General features: G+C 38.3%; 1 pseudogene; it reads left to right on the top strand.

The window, feature by feature from the left end:
- LOC132479675 (cytosolic beta-glucosidase-like) overlaps window positions 1-22,462 on the top strand; it is a 166,193-nt pseudogene that overhangs the window by 73,195 nt on the left and 70,536 nt on the right.

Raw genomic sequence — 22,462 nt, 5'->3', positions numbered from 1 at the left:
TTATCTTACATGGTAAAAGGGACTTTACAGATGTGATTAAGTTAAGGATCTTTAGATGGGAAGATTATCCTGGATTATCTGGATGGTAATCACACAGATCCTTAAAAAAGGGAAGAAAGAGGATCAGAGCCAGAGAGAAAAGATAGAAGGACCGAAGCAGAGGTCAGGCAGGAGGCAAGGTGTTTCAGTGCTGGCTTTGATGATGGAAGAAGGGGCCACGAGCCTCTAGAAGCTGGAAAAGGCAAGGAAATGGATTCTCCTTGAGAGCCTTCAGGAGGAATACAGCTCTGCTGACATCTTGATTTTAGCTCAGTGAGAACCATTTTGGACATCTGATGCCCAGAACTGTAAGATAATAACTCGGTGTTGGTTTAGGCCATTATGTTTGTGGTAATTTATTACAGCAGCAATAGGAAACTAACACAGTCAGTATGTCAAGAGAAGATAGGTCAGTGAAAGAAATTGGTGGTGTGGGTCTAGCGAGGAGTGAACCTAGAGAGTTATATGTTTGACATATGGTGGGCACTTGGTCAAAATTAATTCTATGTTAAGACATTTACAGTTTGACTAGGAGAATTCCAGTGTAGGTATTTTATGGACTGAGACATCACCTTTGCAAGTTTCAGCCACATCCCCTTCTAAGCAAATTTCCCCATTTCTTTGTTCTACATAATCCTGCTCCACTCTTGGCCGCAGCTGACTGGATGAGGGAAAGACTTATTTTCCTGTGACATATAATTTGTTTAACTTCATTAAAAAAGATAATCCTGCTCAACTGCCTTCCTCTTTCAGGGATGTTTGGAATTGAGGAGCTGAGAGGCTGAGTCGGTGGGTGGTAGGCACTAGGTTTATGAGGTGGCATTGGCAGATGGGATGGCCATTTTGAGACCATAGCAAATTGGATGCACAAAGGAAGCTGGTTCTTTGAGCAGGAGAGGAATGGAGTAGATGTGTTGAGAGAAGTTGGGATGGGAGACATCAGTCTTTCCTGAGACGCAAGATTTTCTCAGCTCCCAGCTTTAATTCCTTTAAGTTCCAGTGTGATTTTTTCCTGTCATTGGGTATCTGACATCACTCATTTCAAATAATGCCCACTGCATCACATACTAACCAGCCTTCTACCTCTAATGTCACCTTTACGTTTGAGTTAATGTGAGTGGGCTTCTTTTCCCTATTTCCAAAAGACCTTTAACTTAAATATGCTTCATATTTTCAAAGATCAAATAAGAAGTGGGTTTAATTAAAACAGAGATGATGATAGTAACTATGAAAGAAGGCTGTGGAGATTTTAATGCTGAAAATAACCCTGCCCTAAATATCCAGATGTAGAACAGGGTCCAAATGACCTCTCAGGGTTTCATGCTCCCTAGATTAGTAACAGATGATCATTTAAAAATACATGTTTATGCATAGAATTAGTTACCCTGAATTTTATGAGTCTGATAAAGCTAAAGAACTCTCTATTGTTCTCATTCAAAGCTTAAACACTCCTGAGGTGGCACTATTAATATTCCTCTTTTACAGATGAGGAAACTTGGGTGTAGAGAGGCCACGTGATTTGTCCACAGTCCCTTGACTGAATTGTCTGACTCCAGAGCTCTGCTCTTAAAAGCCTCACTCCACTGCCTCATGGGAAAGTTTCATTACAACACCGAATAAACTGCACAAACAAGAAGAAGTAAAGTGCTCAGTTCTGGGATGATAAATATTAACTATGCAATGCTTTGTTGCTCTGCCATGTTGACGAGTAAAAAAAAGTTTTACTTAAAAACTTTTAACTTCAATTGCAGATCATCATGTTGTTTGAATTACATTGATTGCCATCATTAATGATAGTGCTGTATCTAATGATGCTTATAAATCATTGATTATTCCAGAAATTAAAAATAAAAAACCCTGATATTATGAATCAGCTCCAAAGTGGTGTTTATTAAGGCTAGGGAAACAGTATCACCATGTTTCTGGATCTGAAACATTTGTGTGAGAAGGGGAATGTTGTAGTGGGGACAGCTCTCAGTCTTTGTAGTGAGACAGACTGGCTTCAAATGTTGGCTGTGCCATCTGACAACATTGTCGCTTTATGTCCGGTACTCACTCTCTGAATCTCAGTTTTTTCATGTGTTTATTGAGACTAAAAATGCCCACCTCTTATGCTTAGTGCAGGGATTAAACAAAATGTGTGATGTTATGTACATATAGTATGAATGCAAAATATTAAAGCTGATATTATTTTTATATTCAAAGCCAATGGAAGGCGTTGGCTATAAAAACCTTAACACAGTCCAGTACCAAGATGATCCCATCTTACAAATCTTTGGATATTCCATTTTACAAGTGAGGAAATGTGGGCTTACAGAGGCCCAGAGATGGGATGGCAGAGTGCTCTTTTAGTGAGAGAGGAAAGAAAAGCTTTATAAACTTTGTTGGGTATACTAGTTTTCCTTGGCTGCTGCAACAAATTATTACAAGCTTACTTGCTTAAAACAATACAAACTTATCACCTTAGAGTTATGTAGGTCAGAAGTCTGACACAGGTCTCTCCTGGATGAAACCACAGTGCTTACAGGGCTGCAGTTCTTTTTCAAAGATCTAAGGGAGAGTCTGCTTCTTGGCTCATTTAGTTTGTTGGTAGAATTCAGTTTCTTGTGGTTGTAGGACTGAAGTCTCCATTTCTTTGATGACTGTGAGCTGAGGATCATTTTCAGCTTCTAGAGGCTACCTGCATTCTTGGCTGGTAGCTCCCTTCTTCCATCTTCAAAGCCAACAATAGTAGGTTGAGTCCCTCTCATGCTGCCATCTCTTGTGCCTCTTCTTCTGTTGCTGCATCTCTTCGATCCACTCTTCTGCCATCCTCTTTCACTTCTAAGGACGCATGCAGCTAGATTGAGCCCACTTGAACAATCTAGAGAAATCTTCCCATCTCAAGATCCTTAACCTGAATTACATCTGCAAAGTCCCTTTGCAGTAACATAAAAAGTAAAGTAACATATTCACATATTCTATGGGTTACTGCATGGACATCTTGTGGGGCTGGGGTGGGGGTGGTAGCTTATTATGTCCACCCAGAGAGTTAGGGCATACAAAAGGGGCTTCCAAGTATGGAGTTGTTATGCATGATTCACATTATGTTCATGCTTGCAAAATAAGTGAGCTGTTGTTAAAAATTACCCACTCTTACAGACAGATAGGCAGACAACACATGACCTTGCGTAATTTGGCTTCTGCTTACCCTGCTTACCTCTCACTATTCTTATTGCTCTTCTGCTGAGCTATACACTCTCCTTATGGTGAACTTGCAGTTCCCAGAAGAGAATGAATACACAAACAAACAATGGCCAGGCCATACATGACAATAAAACTCTGATCCACAAGAGAAGCTCAGGAAGCCAAACGACACCCACTGCAGCAGTTGGCCTAGAATAGTCAGAATGTGGTCAACAACTGTCAGCTTCTCTATTTTTTGCTCCTCTGTCCCCTACTTTGAACTTAGAACCAACCAGAGAAAGCCAAATATGCTTCCCAAACCAATTGCCTGGGATGCCCTTGTTCTAGTTAGCCTACCTCCAGCCTCCCTGTGCCACAACCTTCAATCAAAAGTACCTGAATCCTCCCCCCATTTTTTTAAAATAATAAAGCTTTCCTGCTTCCCTGATAGCCTTTAATTATCTGCCAAATGCAAGTGATAATGGTTGACTCCTTGCTACAGCAAGCTTGGAATAAATAAGCTGCTCACATTTGGGTGGGCTTTGTTTATTTCCATTCCTCCTTTGGACTTTTGCACATTTGTTTCCCTTTCTTCTCTTCCTGGATCACTCCTCCTTGCCTTTTGTGGGTCATTTATTTTCATCTTTTGAGAATCAGCTTAGATGTCACTCATGACAATCATGACAATAATAATCGTTATTAGGATGATAGCTAACTATGCCAAGAACTGTTCTAAGCATACTCAGTTTATCAACTCATTAATTTCTCACAACAATTATTGAAATATGTTTCTATTATTGTCCACATCTTACAGACAAGGAAAGATAATTCAGAGAGATAAAGTAACTTGCCCGAGGTCACCAAACTAGTGGGTGAAGGCCTTGGGATAGAACTTAGGTAGCCTGTCACCATAGTTCACTTTTTAAACCATTATGCTACATTGCTTTCAGAATGCATTTCCAAATGCCCTCAGTTTGGGATAAGGACTCCTTATCATATGCTTAAATAACATTCTGTACTTTATTTTTAATAATAACATTGTATGATAATTGCTTATGAATTTGTCTGTAGTCCCGACTAAAATTTAAGTTTTCTTTGGACAAGGACAATGTTTATCTTACGTTTGTAAGTCCAGCATATAGTAGTTTCTCTATAAATATGTATTTGAGGAATGAATAAATTAATGATTGACTGAATGATACACATGCAAAAGTCTAAATTATTATATTTAAAATTGGTAGATAATAAGTTAAAAAAAAGAGAGATAAAGGGACCCTACTTCTGTGCAAACTTTGAATGCAATACAATTCTACATATGAATTTATAGTTATATTCACAACCTCTCAAAGCAGGACAGCTTCTCTCTTCTTTGCTTAGTTTCCCTCCATACTCTTAGACATACAATCACATGAAGAACAAATATCAGCCTTTCCTCAGAAAGTCTCTTCCAAGTTGACAGTCATTGTTAGGTTAGATCCAACATCTTCTTGGCATTGGTTTCTAAGGCAGAACATGTCCAACTTAGTAACATTCTTCTGAACTCTGCCACATCCAAAGACTCTCTCTCTCACACATGCAGTGATGGGAGAATCAGCTGAGAGCCAAGGGTAGCTGTGTATTCCCATGGACTATGTCAGAAATTTAGAGCAAACTCCCCAACTGAGCATTCCTTAATGTGCCACGCCCCTGGCTCACTGCCCTTGTAACCCACACTCTGGGACTGATGCTGAGCCCTTGTCCATGATCAGTGGGTCTCTTTTCCTAGACTTGTGAGACTGATGGGTCTGGAGAAGCACTAAGGCAGCCATTGGGTCCAATTTCTTTACTTACATTGAATACTTTTGAAATCTGTTCATTCATTCAACAACTATTTATTGAGTCTCTACTAAATTTCTGGGATTGTCCCAGGATTTGGGGGATCCAGAGATAAATTAGATAGATAAGGCCCTTATTATCAGGGGGCTTGTATTCAAGTGGAGTTGATCTGCATACAAACAAGCAAATAAAATAATTTCTTTTTTTTAATATGAACACATAAATTTATAATTTTTAATTGAAGTAGATTTACAGTGTTGTGTTAGATACACAGCAAAGTGATTCAGTTATACATACATATCTATTTTTTCAGATTAATTTCCCTTATAGGTTAGGATAAAATATTGAGTATAGTTCTCTGTGCTTCACAGTAGGTATTTGTTGGTTATCTGTTTTATATATAGTAGTGTGTATATGTTAATCCCAAACTCCTAATTTATCCTTCCCCCCTACAAATAAAATAATATCAATAAGCATGCCAATAACACAAAGTTAAGTGATACCGACTTGCCCAAGTGAATCCCTTTCAGAACATACATCTTCCACAATCGTGTTGCCCCATCACATTTCCCTCTCTGATCAGCCAGTCTTCCTTGGACTTCTTCATGTTTCCTCCCAGCCTTTAATTGATTATAGGTAGAAAGTAATGAAACTTATTTTGGTTTAAAGTTATTTAGGATATTATTATTCCTGATCTTCTCCCAATCCTTATTTATTGTCAATGTACTAAAAATAACTTTTCTTATGCTTTCTTTTATTTTTATCCTAGGAATTGATTATTATAACAAGATCATTGATGATTTGTTAACAAATGGGGTCACGCCCATAGTGACCCTCTATCACTTTGATTTGCCTCAGACCTTGGAAGACCAAGGAGGTTGGTTGTCAGAGGCAATCGTTGAACCCTTCGACAAATATGCCCAGTTTTGCTTCAGTACATTTGGGGATCGAGTCAAGCAGTGGATCACTATAAATGAGCCTAATATTTTTGCCCTGCTGGCATATGAGTTTGGTGCATTTCCTCCTGGTGTGCCTTACGTTGGAACTAAAGTTTATCAGGCAGCTCATAATTTGATTTAAGCTCATGCCAGATCCTGGCACAGCTATGAATCCTTATTCTGAAAAGAGCAGAAAGGTATGGTGTCTCTCTCAATTTTTGCTGGCTGGGTGGAACCAGCAGATCCCAACTCAGTGTCTGACCAGGAAACAGCTAAAAGAGACATGGCTTTCCAATTGGATTTCTTTGCTAAGCCCATATTTATTGACGGCGATTACCCTGAAGTTGTCAAGTCGCAGGTTGCCCTCACGAGTAAAAAGCAAAGTTATCCTTCGTCCAGGCTTCCAGAATTTACAGAAGAAGAGAATAAAATGATCAAAGGCACTGCTGATTTCTTTGCTGTGCAGAATTATACGATTTGCTGAGTCAAGTACCAGGAGAACAAGAAAGGAGAACTGGGTTTACTCCAGGATGAGGAAGTTGAAGTTTTTCCAGACCCATCTTGTATAAGTTTGGCTTGGGTCTATGTGGTGCCATGGGGAATACGTAAACTACTGAAATACATTGAGGTAAATGCACCTTCTGTTTGCGTCCATGTGTATTCAAACATGGGAAGATGGGAAGACGGGCATATGTCTGTGTGTATAAGAACCCGAACAAAGAATGATTTAGGCAATAGCATATACATTTGTTGGCCTGGGAAGAGATGATTAGGATTTAAGTCGATGGGGGTTAACTAGCTGATAAAGGGCTTCAAAGCTATTATTAAACTTAGGATTAAATTAAATGCTAAATTAAATTAAATTCAGTTGTGGCTACAGTAGCTTGGACATATTTTTCAGGCTGGGGTCACAACTGGAATTACTAAAAGGGATAATAAGGGTTGAAATAGCTGGATCCTTTTTGGGTCTCTGTTACACTGGATGGCATCCAGGTAGCTGAAGTTAAAAATTTTAAGTTATCAGTTTTTAGGATCCCTGCTGTGTTGGGGGGATAGAGGCTGTAGCTGCTGGGAGGGACCAAAGGGTTAAGGAGAAATGACAGTCAGCAGATGCTGATGGAAGAAAGATACTTCTGTCTTCTCATTATAACAAAAGTCATTTGATTGTCTTCATGGATATTTGCACAGTTTTTCTTTTCCATCGTTAGTTATAGAAGGTCAGCATGCAGAACATTAAGTTAATAGGGTCAGTGCAATTTGATGAAAACTAGTTTTGGGGTTGTAGTTTAGAGAAGGTAGAGGGGAATGCACCTGATATAATGAGCTTTTTTTTTTTTTTTAAACATCTGTCTGGAATAAAACTTCTGCTTTCTTGTTCCAGGATATGTATAATAACCCTGTAATTTACATCACAGAGAATGGATTTCCCCAGGGTGACCTGACATCTTTTGATGATGCTCAGCGCTAGGAGTATTTCAGACAGACGTTTCAGGAGCTGTTCAAAGGTACCATTTGAAATGATGAAAGATCAATTGTGCAAGCTTAATATAATTTTCCCATGTGCCTATTTGCATTCAGCAAAGACCAATGATTTTGAAAGCTGAAATTCATGTAAATCAGTGTAAAGCCATGTAATTAAGAGAGAGGGGAGAAAAAAAGTATTTAGGAAAGAGGAAGGTGAGGATTTTGGTCTAGCTTCAACCTGCTGAAATTTAAGCAAGTAAAAAGCGACTGTCTTCCACATTTTGTGACTCCTGGGTGAAGGTGACATGAATAGAAGGAGTGGTGGCTGTTGGGAGAGAACCTCAGTTATTACAAAAAGATCAGCTGTGACCAACTAGAGCATGTTTATTTGCATATTTTAATATCCTAACTACCAAGAAATGAATTGACAGAATTCTTAAAGGACCAAAATTAAGTATTTGTTAAATAAACTTTAAAGGGGAATGTGTCTTCAATCAATGCATGTTTCATTTAAACTGTTACCAAGCAGCAGAAACAGGTTTTTTTTTTGTCATATAGAATCTGTGAATTTTGTTTCAAGACAATATTATTATTCTGGTATCTCCTTTTCCCTGATGGGATTCTTTTCATATTTGAAAACAAATGTGAAGGAATAATCTTTAACTGGTAACACACATTTCTACCCCAGTTAATTTCTCCCTTTTAGCTACCACTTGGAACACTGTTGCTTCGTAAATTTAATTTCTCCTCCCTATAAAGGAATAATATCATAGCAACAAAATTCAATGCAAAATTAGATTTACAATTTCCTTTTTTTTAACCATGATAGGCACAGTTATTTCTCATCATTCTGTTTGAGAGGTCCTGGAATGATTCTTTCCAAAATAAATCAGTAACATATTGGAATCAGCCAGAAGGAATTCTGGAAAGTGACATAAAGTGATTTCTTTCCCAAACCTAAAATATATTGACTCAGTCCCTCACCTGGGCCTGGAGTTTATTGACAGAGGGCAATTGGATTCCTACAAATTGATCCAAGCAAAATCATTCTTTTGTGTTACAGACAAAACGGATTCATCCTCTGTATGGGAATTCTCCATCTGATAAGAAAAGGAAATCTCTAGGTTTCTGAGATTCTCCCCACTTCTCCCTATAAATGACCCTATTCATAGTTAATACACTGATGTTCCCAGCTTCACCCCAAGAGGCAAGTAGGCTAGTTACCATCATAAGATTTATGGATGCCATAGGGACCACAAATGACTCGTCCAAGATTGTTCTGTGCATGTTAGGGAAAAGAGAGAAAAAATAGAAATTGGCTTTCTTCATTTCCAGCTTGGTGCTCTGTTTAGTGCTAACATAAGGACATTTCATTGCTCTCTGAAATTGTTTCAAGTGCTTTATACAGTCCCTTAGATCTTTAAGACCCTCAAACTAAGACAAGTTAAAAATAGAAAAGTTACTGAAGGCAAGAGTAGAAAATGTGAGAAGGTTTGGTTTGTGAGCGACTGGAGAGAAGAATAGGGTTAGGAACAAAATCCTAGTTTTGAACTTGTTGAATTTCTATTGTACTTTTGAATTGATGTAAAAAGTATCACATACTTAAACCATTAATTTTTCACAGCATCTACAATCTCTTCTGATTCTTAACATTAGATAATTTATATTCATTGTAATTAACACACAATATTCTATTTATTTTGATTTTAAAAAAATATGTAGCCTTCCAAAATGTGCAGAAATGTACACATTGACCAAAAACCCTATATTAAGTGTATTTTCTGGACTGGGTATAGTGATAGCTATTTTCCATATGTTGTTGTAGTGGACAACAATTTTTTCATCTACAGTGAAACTTTCTTTTCTAGTAACAAATCCGTTTTTTTCTGTGAAATACCCACCTCCCCCCATCCTTAGACTTACCATACCGAGGGCCATGTAAGTAGAATAAAATACTTCTGTTTGTCAATAGATAATTCATTGGTCTAGATATAGGCACATGACATGAGCTGGGCCAATCCCAGTTCTTCCCTAGGATTTAAAACTTGGGCCAATCAGTTTGTTTGTCTCATAGCTTGGATTGACCTTGGCAGGCCATTGGTGGCTATGCCTTGCCATATAAAGCTTAGGGGTAGTGAGAAGGTGAGCTGTAGGTGCCCCAAGGGAAATGGAGACAAGAAACAGGGAGAGATTCAGGAGGGCACTTACACCTCTAATTCCAGTTTTTCTTCAGAGCCAGTTGCATGCATGTTCTTGAGAAACATTACTTTTACTTACAACTAAGTGCTCTTTCTGCTTCATCTGCTTCTGACTGGATTCCTATCACTTGGAACAAAGAAAGTCTTAATTGATGCCATCATCTCATTTTATTTTCAAAACAGTGAGATGAGGTTATTGCTCCTAATTTACAGATGAGCAAACTGAGTTTCAAAGAAGCTAAGTCATTTGCTCAAGATCACAAAGTTACTAAGTAGTATTTACTAGAACAAGGCAGAATGTGTATATTATTATTATTATTACCACTACTGTTGGTATTGGGCTTTCTGACTCAGAGTGCTTGCTTGTCCCACCACACTTCTCCAAACTTTTCCTCACCTTTGGTGCCCTGGGCTTGCACAGATTCTTTGAAAGTGCTTCATGCTGCTTCTGCAACAGCCGACAGGTCCTACGACCTTGGACAAAACTCAGACACCCTGTATCTTGCCTGTTGTCAGAGGCACAGAGCTGAAGTTACTGATTGATTTCCTGAGACTGCCCCAAGGTAGCACCAGTGATCTTGGTTGGTGAGAACCTTACTAGTAAGAAGCACCTTGTGCGCAATTAAAAATAATAACAGACCGAGGAAGACATTTGTGGGAAGTGCTGCAGGTGGGAGCCCTCCAGAACCCAGGGAGCCCATAGATGGACTATGGCTTTGTGATTCCCATGAAAAAAGCCCTCCCTCCAACATCACACATCGGACAGGCACATAATGACACCATAGTTGGATCAATGGCGGTGTCTGCCTGGAGGTCTTACTAATCTCTTCAGGTAAAATCCCACAACAGTTAATTGAGCAGTAAAAAGAAAGCTAATGTTTTTGTTTCCTTTGGGGAAAGAAAAAAAAAGAGGAAAAATGTCATTTCAAGAAAAAAAAATCAGCTAACGCCTTTTTAATCATTGCATTATTTAAATGCCTTTAAAGAGATTGTGTTTTAATTAATGCAGATATAGATGAGAGAAAAGCAACACAGTGGAGACAAAAACACTGTAAATAACATAGAACTAGGCTTGCATTCCAGTTCCAGTTATTCAAGGACGGGCAAAAGGTTCAAGCTACCAAACTCTCAGTTTGTTCAGCAATGAAAATGGGATAACACTTTCCCTGGCAGAGTTGTTGAAAAGATTTTGTTTAATAAGCTATTGTGTTAAACACCCCAAGCAATTGTCTGGCACATGGTAGGCCCTCAACAAATGGTATAATTATTATTATTAGAAAATGTGCATTTTTAAGAACATATTTATCACCCTAAGTTATTTTCCTTATTATTTAAGAAATAGAATACCAAGACATTAAAAAAATTCCATTCTCCCTCAAGTCTCTAAGTTATGGCAGCACATTCCCCCATGTCTGCAATTTTCTCCATCATTCTTTTTGGGAAACCTCTGAATGGGTGTTGTAACATTGGCCCTCTGGCTATTTATGATTGAACCCTGTGGAGGACAAAGCAGCCAGGACCTCCCTCCATTTGTTATTCCTTTGGAGAGGTTGCCAGGTTATGTGAAAAATCAAATCATTGCAGCAGAAACAACTGTCAATCAACTGGGTACCTGGAATTGTTCTGCCGCAGGAATTTGGGAAAAGCTCAGGGAGCAGTAATCTTCAAAGAGAGTTAGGCTTTTCTCACATGATAGGAATCTTTATTATATTCATAAAATTTACACCAGTCCTTGCTGCTCTGGAGCCAGCAGGCAAGTTTAAGTTCGTATGTAATCACACACAAAGGGATACCTCAATAATCTGAATGTTGTTGAGCAGGTGAGAAAGTGTGAGAAATCAGGGGAAGTTATTCTCAATGGGCGATACTTGACCCATGACCTAAACTCTCCTAAAAGGGGATTCCAGTTGGGTTCAACCTGCTCCTCACACCTACTGAATATATGCCTGTTCTTGGCTTGGTTCCCAATCTTTCCTCAACTGGAATGTCATGGTCTTTGCCTTCCTCCTGGCCCAGTCCTGTTTGGAGTAGATCAACTAGCTTGAAGTCAGGCAAGACATGGGTTTGAAATTTAGTTCTTCCACTTACAAGTTCAATAATTTGGAGAAAAGTCTTAAGCAAACAATACTTCAGCCATCTAATTTTCAAAACGGGGATAATAAGAACATCTGTCTTCTAAAACATGGTGTAAAATGAACAAGATAATGCGTATAAAGCCTACATACAGAGTCTGGTATAAGAAAGATTCCATAATGATGGTTAGTTTTGGGGGGCATCTCTGAGCCCTCTGAGAGTTGGAGCTGTGTCTTTTTTATAATTATATCTTCAGCCCAGAGCACCGTTTCTGTCATGTAGTAGCTTTCTACACGTTTGTTGAATTTGGTTGTTTCTATCGGGGAAGAGTTAGTCAATGGATAATGAGAAATAAATGATGAAATGATTGGGAACTGTATTTTCTTTCCCTAAAGAAATATACCCCACACAGGAAAAAAAAAATGCAGCCTTCTGGAAAGTTTCTGAGCCAGCCCAACTTTCCAGTGAGATCCATGCCTGAGTTAGCACAGTAGTAGATGATTGCAGAGAAGATTTGTTAATGACCAGCTTTAGGCTTTTAATGACAAAACTCCTCAGCAAGATGTCATCAAATTTATTGAAGACTTCACTGAAAGTGTTGAAGCTGATGCATTGTAACAAGAAGGTTATAAATCTTGCAGCTTGCGTATACCACCAAGACAGGATGCTGAGCGCAGAATCACCCTGCTGTTGTCTGTCAGCATTCTCCCTCCCTCGCTTCCCATGGAGAACCAGGAAAGGAGAAATACATCCATTTCTGAAAGTGGTGCAGACCTGGCAGCCACCTGCCTATGTCAGTTTCAGACCACAGAGGCCCATTTAACTGGACAAAATGTGTTAAGCACCTGTGTTTTTCTAAATGTGCATTTAAAAAATACTAAGAATTAGGGAAAGATCTCAAAGTTTGACACATTGACCTTTTGGAAAAATGAACCTATTAAAAATCCATTGCAAGCTCAGAATAGAGACTCAGTTACCTGAATATAGAGTATCACTCCATGTCTATTGTTTTATTGCTTCTCAAAGTAAACCTTTGTCAACATAGGCCTATGGAGCAGTTCATCTCATAGCTCACAGAGAACTCACAGCTTTGGGGATGTGTGGGGTGGAATGTTGGATGAACTTAATACTGTTGCTCCTGGCTGGACTGGATGGAGCTAGTGAAGAGGAGTCAAGATCGGAATAGAGAAGGAAGAATGAAATTCAAAGGCCGTGCACAAGAATTGTTTGTGTGTGCTAGTGTACGGACTTGTAGCACTTGAAAAGTCATGAAGAAAACAATTTCCAATATATCTGTATCCCACCAACCTACATATTCAGACCACACATAAACTCAGACAGCCAAAGATTACAGAGTAAACCTTAAACAGAGATATGCCAGATGACCTTCCCCTATTGCTTCTCCCCTACTTCTCCCCAAAGTTCAGTAGCATACTTACCTTTGTCTTCCATTCTCCCATATGAAGGGTGGCAGAGTAGAAAGTCTGAAGGGTCTGAAGAGTGCAGACTAAGTCCTGGGTTCTGGTGGTGTGCCCTTGGGGAAGTTCTCATTAGGACTCTCTGAATGTCAACCTCCTCACCTGTTAAATGGGACAGATGCTAATTGCCATCCTGCCTAACCCAAAGTCAGTTGTGAAAATAAAATAATTTATGTATATATATGTCCTGAGCACCTTAAAATGTTAGATATTATTCTCATATTTGATATAGTTACTTTACACCTTTAAGGATATCATCACTCTGGCCAAAAATACATAATCTGGACCTTAGTGTTCTCCACTGCAAAGGGAAGTGTTTGGTGCCCATTATCCAGATCCTGTCAACATTTACAATTCTCATATTCTATGGTTTTCATTTTCCTGCTCGTTTCTGAAGGGCTATGACAGTGGGATCAGATTAGGGGTTTGAGAGAACGTGTTCTATGACCAAGTGACTGGTGTGGTGCTTGGCAAAGCTCAGAATCAAACACACACACACACACACACACACACACACACACACACACACACAGAGACACTGCTGTTGCTGAAATACTTCACCAGACTTATCCAGGTGAGGCCCATACTGATGTGATCAGGAACATACACCATTTAACAGGCACACCCTCTTAGAAACATAGAACCTGTTGCATCAGCTTCCTGGGAACAGGTTTCATGGAGTTGCCCATTTGAGAAGCAGCTCAATCACACATCTGCCCTTGTGCTTCCTGATTAGAAACCATTCTTTATCTTCTATTTCCATAACATTCTAATACATATGCTCTGCCCCCACAGATGGACATTCCCTTGGGCTTCTTTTTAATTCAGTTCCAACTGTTTTGAGGGGATAATTACTTAAGGTTCTCCCCCACATCAGACCCAGTGAATTTTAATACTACTATACAGCCTTTAAAAAATTTATTTAGATGATTCCAAACTCATCCTCCATTTTTAGAACAATCTGTCCAGTAGTTTTTGTGTTGATGTAGCAGCAAACAGAAGTGCAGTTGTATTTTTATAACTGTAAAACAGACCTGTAAAATAATCAAAGTATAATTTATCTGAAGAAAATCTATTTTTCCAGTATAAAGAGTAGACTCAATAGAATCTTGAAAAAGGGGCAAAAATAAGGATTTGATAATGCTTTTTAAAATGAAGTATAATTGAGATATAACACTGTATAAGTTTAAGGTATACAACATGTTGATTTGATACATTTATATATTATGATATATATTATAATATCACCACCTTAGTGTTAACTAAAACCTCTAATATGTTACAGAGTTATTATTTCCTTTTGTTTTTGGCAGTAGGAACAATTAAGATCTAGTCTCTTAGCAACTTTGCAGTTTATAATACAGTATTGCTGACTATAATCACTATACTGTGCATTAGCTCTCCAGAACTTACCTATTTATCTATTAGTTCATAGTTTGTACCCTTAAACAACATCTCCCTCCACCCCCAGCCTCTGGTAACTACCATTATACTCTCTGTTTTTACAAGTTTGGCTTTTTTAGATTCCACATATAAGTGATTTTATACAATATTTGTATTTTTCTGTCTGACTTTTCACTTTGCATAATGCCCTCAAGTTCCAGCCATGTTGCAAATGGCAGGATTACTTTTCCTTCTTCTCGTGGCAGAATAATAGACCGCTGGGTGTTTGTGTGTGTGTGTGTGTGTGTGTATGTATATATCAAAACTTCATTATTATACATTCATCTGTAGATCTGTTGATCATTTGTTGATGGACACTTAGGTTGTTTCCATATCTTGGTTATTGTCAATAATGCTGCAATAAACATAGGAGTTCACATATCTCTTGACTATCATCAAGAAGACAAGGGCCTCCCTGGTGGCGCAAGTGGTTGAGAGTCCGCCTGCCGATGCAGGGGATGCGGGTTCGTGCCCCGGTCTGGGAGGATCCCATATGCCGCGGAGCGGCTGGGCCCGTGAGCCATGGCCGCTGAGCCTGCGTGTCCGGAGCCTGCGCGTCCGGAGCCTGTGCTCCGCAACGGGGGAGGCCACAACAGTGAGAGGCCCGCATACCGCAAAAAAAAAAAAAAAAAAAAAAAGAAGACTAGAGATAATTATTGGCGAGGATGTGGGGATAAAATAACTCTTGTACATTGTTGGTAGGAATGTAAATTGATTCAGCCACCATGGAAAACAGTATGGAGGTTCCTGAAAAAATTAAAAATAGAACTACTATATGATACAGCAAAATCCACTTCTGGGTATATATCCAAAGGAAATGGAAACAGGAGTTTGAAGAGTTGATGACTTTTTTCACCTGTCTGGGGAGAGAGCAATACTGGAATATTCAGGTGTTGAGAGGGCTATTGGAATTGAGAGAAGGTGAACATCTCAGGTTTTCCCCAGGTGAAGTTGTCCTCAATTGACTGTCTACATAAGCTCTTATTTTCTGATCTCCAAAATAAACTGATTACCACCTGGCCTCTTAGTTATCTAAGAACCTGCTTTGGAGCAAGGCTAGTAGAATTTCTCTTAGTGTGATTGGCAGGGATTGCCTGGATAACTGTGTTAAGATGGATTCTGTTGAACAGCTGTGGGCTCTTGGAAGAGGGAGAAGTGGATGGCCAGGTGTTAGTCATTCCTACTCAGGAAACTCAGGAAACTTTTGGAGTTTTCCAAATCTTGGAAAAGGATATTCCCCACTATAAATTATTACATTGACATTATGTCTTTTAAATCAAAGTCTTGTGAGTTCATCAGTGGAGATTAGCTCTGGGTGCACTAAGCAAATGAGTCTCTGGATTTGCAGCGTTGCTAATGAGACCTTAAGCAGTGTTAATCTCACCAGTTCTATGGCGTTCCCCTCTGTGGTCTTATCTTACCTATTTATAACTTTGATATTACTTATGCTGGACAATTGCTCTACAGTGACATAAATATTGTTTCTGCCAGCTTTCCCAAACTTGTCATTGAGTAAATTCCTGGTTAACTACACCCTATATTGTTTTTTCAATATTGAGCTTGACACTGTATACAAGAAAATCAACAATATTATGAATAATACATTAAACATTGGTGCCATAAACTGATTCATGAGACCCTCGTATAACTGCAGCCCTGTCACAATTGAATACTTGTTGAATAAGCCAACTGAATAGATGGAACTTGGGAAACACTTTGGTTTTTGAAGACAATGCCCATTATAATCCTTGAAAGGAAGGGAAAAAACATTTTTAGGAGAAAATGGAAGTTATTAAAAGGTATAAGCATTCACAGGCAAGAGCAGTGTGTAGTAAGATTTTATGCACCATTTTTTTACAGACAAAATTCTAACCAGAATACAGTTTTGGGGTTTTTAGTTCTATACTTAGCATTCAGTAAGTGTTAAGTAAATGTTTAATGAGTGACTAGGAGATTGAACCTACCTTAGTAGGAAAACTGAATTACTCTCCAGAATTTCAATGAATATTAGATTTATACCACCATTTTGTTTTTTAAAAGAATTTAAATAAATGGTAGATTGTTTTTACTATTATGAGAACAATTTTCATGCATCAGGATTAGGCATGAGTGCTAATTATACCCTTTTGACATTAAACTTGGGTGTGTTGTGACAATAATTGAAATCTATGCTAAAGTTTTTTAACCTTCTTTCTATAAATGCACTTAACCTCTCTGTGCCTCAGTTTCTTCATTTGAAGAATAAAAATCTTGAACTAGCTATTCTTTTGGGATCCTTCCAGTTTAAGAATTATATAACCCTCTAGATATTCTTTCTAGGCAGGTATGTCTAGGATCATATTTTATTAGAACTCTTGATAATTTCTTAGGCTATTTAAAAAAAATTAAGTCTAAGGAATTATAATTAATAGTCTTTTTAAAAGAACTTTCTTCATTCTTCTTATCCAGCTACTTAATTTGAAATGTGAACACCTTTTTTATCTGGGCATAAAATTAGACCTTGCTCTCCAATGAACTGATTCTATTGATATTGATTCAGTTTCCAGGTAACATTTTCTTGACCTTCAATCTGGGTGTTTCCTCCTTTATTCATTTGTATTGAAAATGAACCTCACTTTTCTTCCCCTGAGAAAGTTATCCCTTGGAGTTCAGAAACAGAAGGGTCACCTCAGATTCAAGTTTTACAAAGTTACTGTGGAGAGTGTAAAATCTCAGAGAGGAAATTGAATGAACAAATCAATTCAAAGCATTAGAGGAAAATTCTCAATTGAACAACTCCATGGCAGTTACAATCATGAGCAGTGAAATCACCTTCAAAACATGATCATGGCAAGCACCATGTAATCTATCAAGTTTTAAGACAGTTAAGTATGATTTTCAAGCTTCACCATAAATGCATAATTTAATTCAGTTAGGCAGTGCAGTAATTTTAACTTTCTTTAAATTTAACTTGAGCATGAAACTTTTGTCTCTGGGCAAGATCCTGAATTAGAAGGGAGGATCAGATTTCAGAATTACCTTCCCGCCATAATTCTGGGGAGAGACTTCATATATGGGAAGTCTGTTTTTTTATTCTGAATTTTTGAGCAGAGAGATAACTCCAATCAGGGTTCCTTTGACCCCAAGTTACTGTTTAGGTAGCATTTTCTTCAATACAATGAAAATATCAGCATGGTGCTAGAGATGAAAATAGTTCCTTTTAAGGCTTCTTAAGGTTTATCTGGAAATGCTATATTCAGCAAGAAGGCCAGTCTCTTTGATGAGGGTCATCTCAGAAGTGCAACGTCCCCTTGGTGTGAATGAGATTAGCTAATGAAACAGTATCATGGCTGGAGATTATTCCATGCCCTTCTAAAGTTTAGCCACTTTCCCCCCCTTGTTTGTGATATTCCATTATAGGAATCACTGTCTGCTTTTGAGATAAGTGAAGCCATTATGTGTGGAGGAAGAAAAGGCATTTGAGCCTTGAAGAATGTTAATTGGCGCTTGTGAATATGGGTGAACAAGAAGCCATAAATGTCTCAGGTGAAATTGTGAATGAGTTTGGGACTAAAAAGATGATGGGAGAAGGAATGTACCACACCTGTTTATGAAATAACTTTTTTCTCCCCTAACAAGTTGAATTCATTTCTTTTATAGATGTAAATCCAGCCTAAAGTTTTAAATACTTTTAAATGACCATGTTCTTTTGCGAGGCAATTCAAATATTGGGTTGGCCAAAAAGCTCGTTCGTGTTTTTTTGTAAGATGTTATGGAAAAACCCTAACAAACTTTTTGGCCAACCCAAAGTATTTTATAGTTAAAGATAAGTGTATTAACACAAAAATTAGATCACTGAATAAAATATGAGTAAATGAATGTATATTAAGTATATACATTTATTGGTAAATCATTTTGTTATGTGGCTGAGGCTGTGCTAATTTAGTCTCTTAAAATATTTTCTTCCGAAGATGTTCAGGCTATATTCTTCATGCTTTGAATGAGCAGTTGGCCTTTTATTAAAAAAAAAAAAAAACTTACAAAAATATTTCATGCCCAGAGTTTGCTGCCCTCATGAATACATGGTAGCAGTCTCAAGAATGGCTGAGAAAAATTCTTCAGCATGTCTGGAAAAACAAAGGGTATGACCCACTGACTGTGCTTAAGTTTTATACAGACAGGCAGAAAATTTTATGACTACTTTTACATAACAAGAATTTGCTTGTTTGACATAGTGAAAGAATATATTCCTTAAAGACACAGTTCTGCTCTCAAAATCTGTCTCTGACACCCTGTCTTGTTTTGTAACCTTGGACAAGTTATCCTAACTTTATGAGTCTCAGTTCATCATCTGTGAAATGTTATTTTTGGTGGGGATTAATGATATACTTCATATCCTAGAAAAATGCTTGGCACATAAGTCTCCCAAATGATAACGAATGCAGTGAATTCTTTGTTACCCAGCATCTATTATCCAGGATTTTAGAAAAACTGTGACTTCCTGCACAGTCATCAAGCACTGATAATTTATATTTCTCTTGATGACCCTGAAATGCATTCTGAATAATTAGAGAAAGATTAAATTATAATCAGTTTAGTTTCAGTGTTAAGTGTATTTTAATATTCTCATTCTTTAAAAATTTGTAATCCTTCTGCATGTGGTAACAATTAACAGAAAATATTTGATTAGCTGGAGCACTCCATTTCCTGACTATCTGACTAATAAAGAGTTTATTGTGTATTGCTGGAACCCAAACTCTGCCCTGTGGATCAACTGGGCATTTGCTGTGTGGGTTCACTTCACACCAGCCTTATATCCATTCTCAGAGTCAACGTGTTGACTTTATTGCCTGGTGGAAGTTCTAGAATTAACCATTAAATATTCTCAAACAATAGTCTGAGTCTACATAAGGCCCTTTTTTTGATCCCAAGGTCATAATACTGGTCATCCAGTCTGATTTTGTGCAGATGAGTAACTAAATCTTCCAGCCCTGAGCCTTGTCTGTTCTTTTCCTATGGATTTCTAGAGATGGACATCTCAACCAACATTAGTAACCAATCTGTCTTGGTGTTTCATCAACCTTTACTTTTATCCAATCGTGTTTTAGACATCTTCACCAGGCTTTTTAGGCTACATAACCTTCTAGATGAAAACTTCGCTGTGCATTTAATCATTTTTGTGGTTCTTCTTTGAATTATCCACATTTCTCCCATTTGGCTGGTCCCCCACATAATGTCACATGCTTCTTTAAAAGATGGCTTAACAACTGACTTGTGTTAGAAATAGTCTTTAAAAATGTATCAATGTATAGTTGCTTCGTGATCTCAGCTAGTAAGGTGGATTTTCAGGCAAGCAGATTGATTTTGGAGGTTTAATTGATCACTGTAAGACATAGTATTCATCTGTCCTTCTCTGTCTGGCCTCATGCTGCCTTCCTTTAACTCTGTCTTGCCCTGAAATCCCCCTTCCAACCAACAGTCTTCTCTTCCATAATATCCTTCACGTCCAAGCTGACATTCCCAGTACTTAGGGAATACAGTGATGGCTGCAGAAGGAGGCTGAAGGTTTCCTTTAAATAGACAGCAAGGACAGGTAGCTGGTGAAGAGTTAATTTTGCTTTCCAAGATCAGGCGACTGTTGGTCCTGGTATGAAGCCAGGATTTGTGAGGAATACTCCTGTCAAAATATGGGGTCTTCCTTGGCAATGTCTGGGTGCGTGCCAGGTGAAGACAGGGAGCCTGGGTGACTAGCTGGAAAGCAACAGTTAGCACTCTAACCCTGCGCTGTCTCACACTAAACACACTAGGTAACCATAGATCAGTTGATAAGGTAAGCTACCTATTACTATTACTGTGTGTAATTTCACCCCAAAGTGACTTTTTTTTCTCCTTATATAGACATATATTAAAACAAACAACTCAATGGTAATGCTATCACTGTTTCTCTAGGAACTTATATTTGTTTGGCTATTGCAAACATGTTTCATGTTTGACAAACCATACTTACATTATAGGGCTATGCTGAATCTTCTGAGAACCATGATTTTGAACTTTGGTATATTAAAATCATCAACTGCAATCAATTAACCATTGACCAAAAAAATGGTAAATTTTTACTGAGGAGACTTCTTTAAGAAAATGTGACATTTTTGTAATTATGGAATCAGAGCTCCTTGGCAGAACAAATGAATTTATGTTAACATAAAATGTTAAAACTTAAGAATGTTCATTAAATTGAAGTTAAAATCTCTTCAATGTTTTTTTGTACCAGTACATTCCAGAAATGTCATACTGAATATTTGTATTGGCCAGTAGTTGAGGAAAGTTTATATGAAGTTTCTTATTCTTTAACTTAATTTTTTGTTGTTGAGATATAATTGATATATAACATTATATTAGTTTCAAGTGTAAAATATAATAATTCAATATTTGTATATATGTTGTGAAATGATTCCCCAAATAAGTCTAAGTTATGTTTTAACTCTTGATATTCCTGATGCTGGATTCTCTTATAAATTTGGGTAATTGCATTCAATCTAATCATTTATTGCTTTCCTTTTATTTAAGAGAGATCTGCTTCTTTAAAACAAATCTTCTTTTTGTATTTCTATTTTGAAAAATATTTTTTGAATAACACAAACACTGTTAAATCTCTCTTATTCAGAATAATGGTAGGGAGGACAGTTAAATGCCAGTTTAACTTGTTGAGAGGTATTAATTTTTGTCAGTTATCGAAGATGGGCCATTTTATTATATATTCAGGTTCCTGATGAAAAGAAATACAAGCTATTAAGCCAGAACCAGGAGGGAAAGGGAGAATACAAATGTTCTGACCATAGATGTTGACAGAAAGCTTGAAAACTGGCACATAGTTCCTGGCAAAGGGATTCACCATTCATTACAGCAGTAGTATTCAGACTGTGTGCTGTGGAGCCTTGGGTTCTGTGGAGATATCTCTGGGGACTCTGTTAGATTGTATTGAGAGAAAGTGAGAAATTAGGGCTCCGGGGCACATCAGTTTTCATTGGCTGTATATATCAGAAATCCATGAAAATTTTAATTTGAAAAGAAGACTCTGTTGCTAAAAAAGGAAAAACTGGATACCCACTGACTAATAGGGAACTCATTATCAGAGGGGAAAAAACATAGTAGCAAATTGGTTAAAGATAGTGGAGTAGAAGTTCATGTGCTCACTCCCTCCTGCAAGAGCACCGGAATCACAACTACCTGCTTAACAATCATCTATAGGAAGACACTGGAACTCACTAGAAAAGATACCCCACATCTAAAGACAAAGGAGAAGCTGCAATGAGATGGTAGGAAGGGCGCAATCACAATAAAATCAAATCCCATAACCACTGGGTGGGTGACTCACAAACTGGAGGACAATTATACCACAGAAGTCCACCCACTGGAGTGAAAGTTGTGAGCCCCACATAAGGCTTCCCAACCTGGGGGTCTGGCAATGGGAGGAGGAATTCCCAGAGAGTCAGACCTTGAAGGCTAGCAGGATTTGATTGCAGGACTTTGACAGGACCGGGGGAAACAGACTCCACTCTTGGAGGGCACACACAAAGCAGTGTGTGCATCACGACCCAGGGGAAGGAGCAGTGACCCCATGGGAAACTGAACCAGACATACCTGCTACTGTTGGAGGGTCTCCTGCAGAGGCAGGGTTGGCTGTGGCCCACTGTGGGGACAAGGACACTGGCAGCAGGAGATCTGGGAAGTACTCCATGGCATGAGCCCTCCCAGAAGCTGCCATTATCCCCACGAAAGAGCCTGCAGCCTCCAGTGCTGGGTCACCTCAGGCTAAACAACCAACAGAGAGGGAACACAGACCCATCCATTAGCAGACAAGTGGATTAAA

Source organism: Mesoplodon densirostris, chromosome 1 (assembly GCF_025265405.1).
Source record: "Mesoplodon densirostris isolate mMesDen1 chromosome 1, mMesDen1 primary haplotype, whole genome shotgun sequence".
In the NCBI taxonomy this organism is placed as follows: domain Eukaryota; kingdom Metazoa; phylum Chordata; class Mammalia; order Artiodactyla; family Ziphiidae; genus Mesoplodon; species Mesoplodon densirostris.
This window is presented reverse-complemented; position numbering and strand designations above follow the sequence as displayed.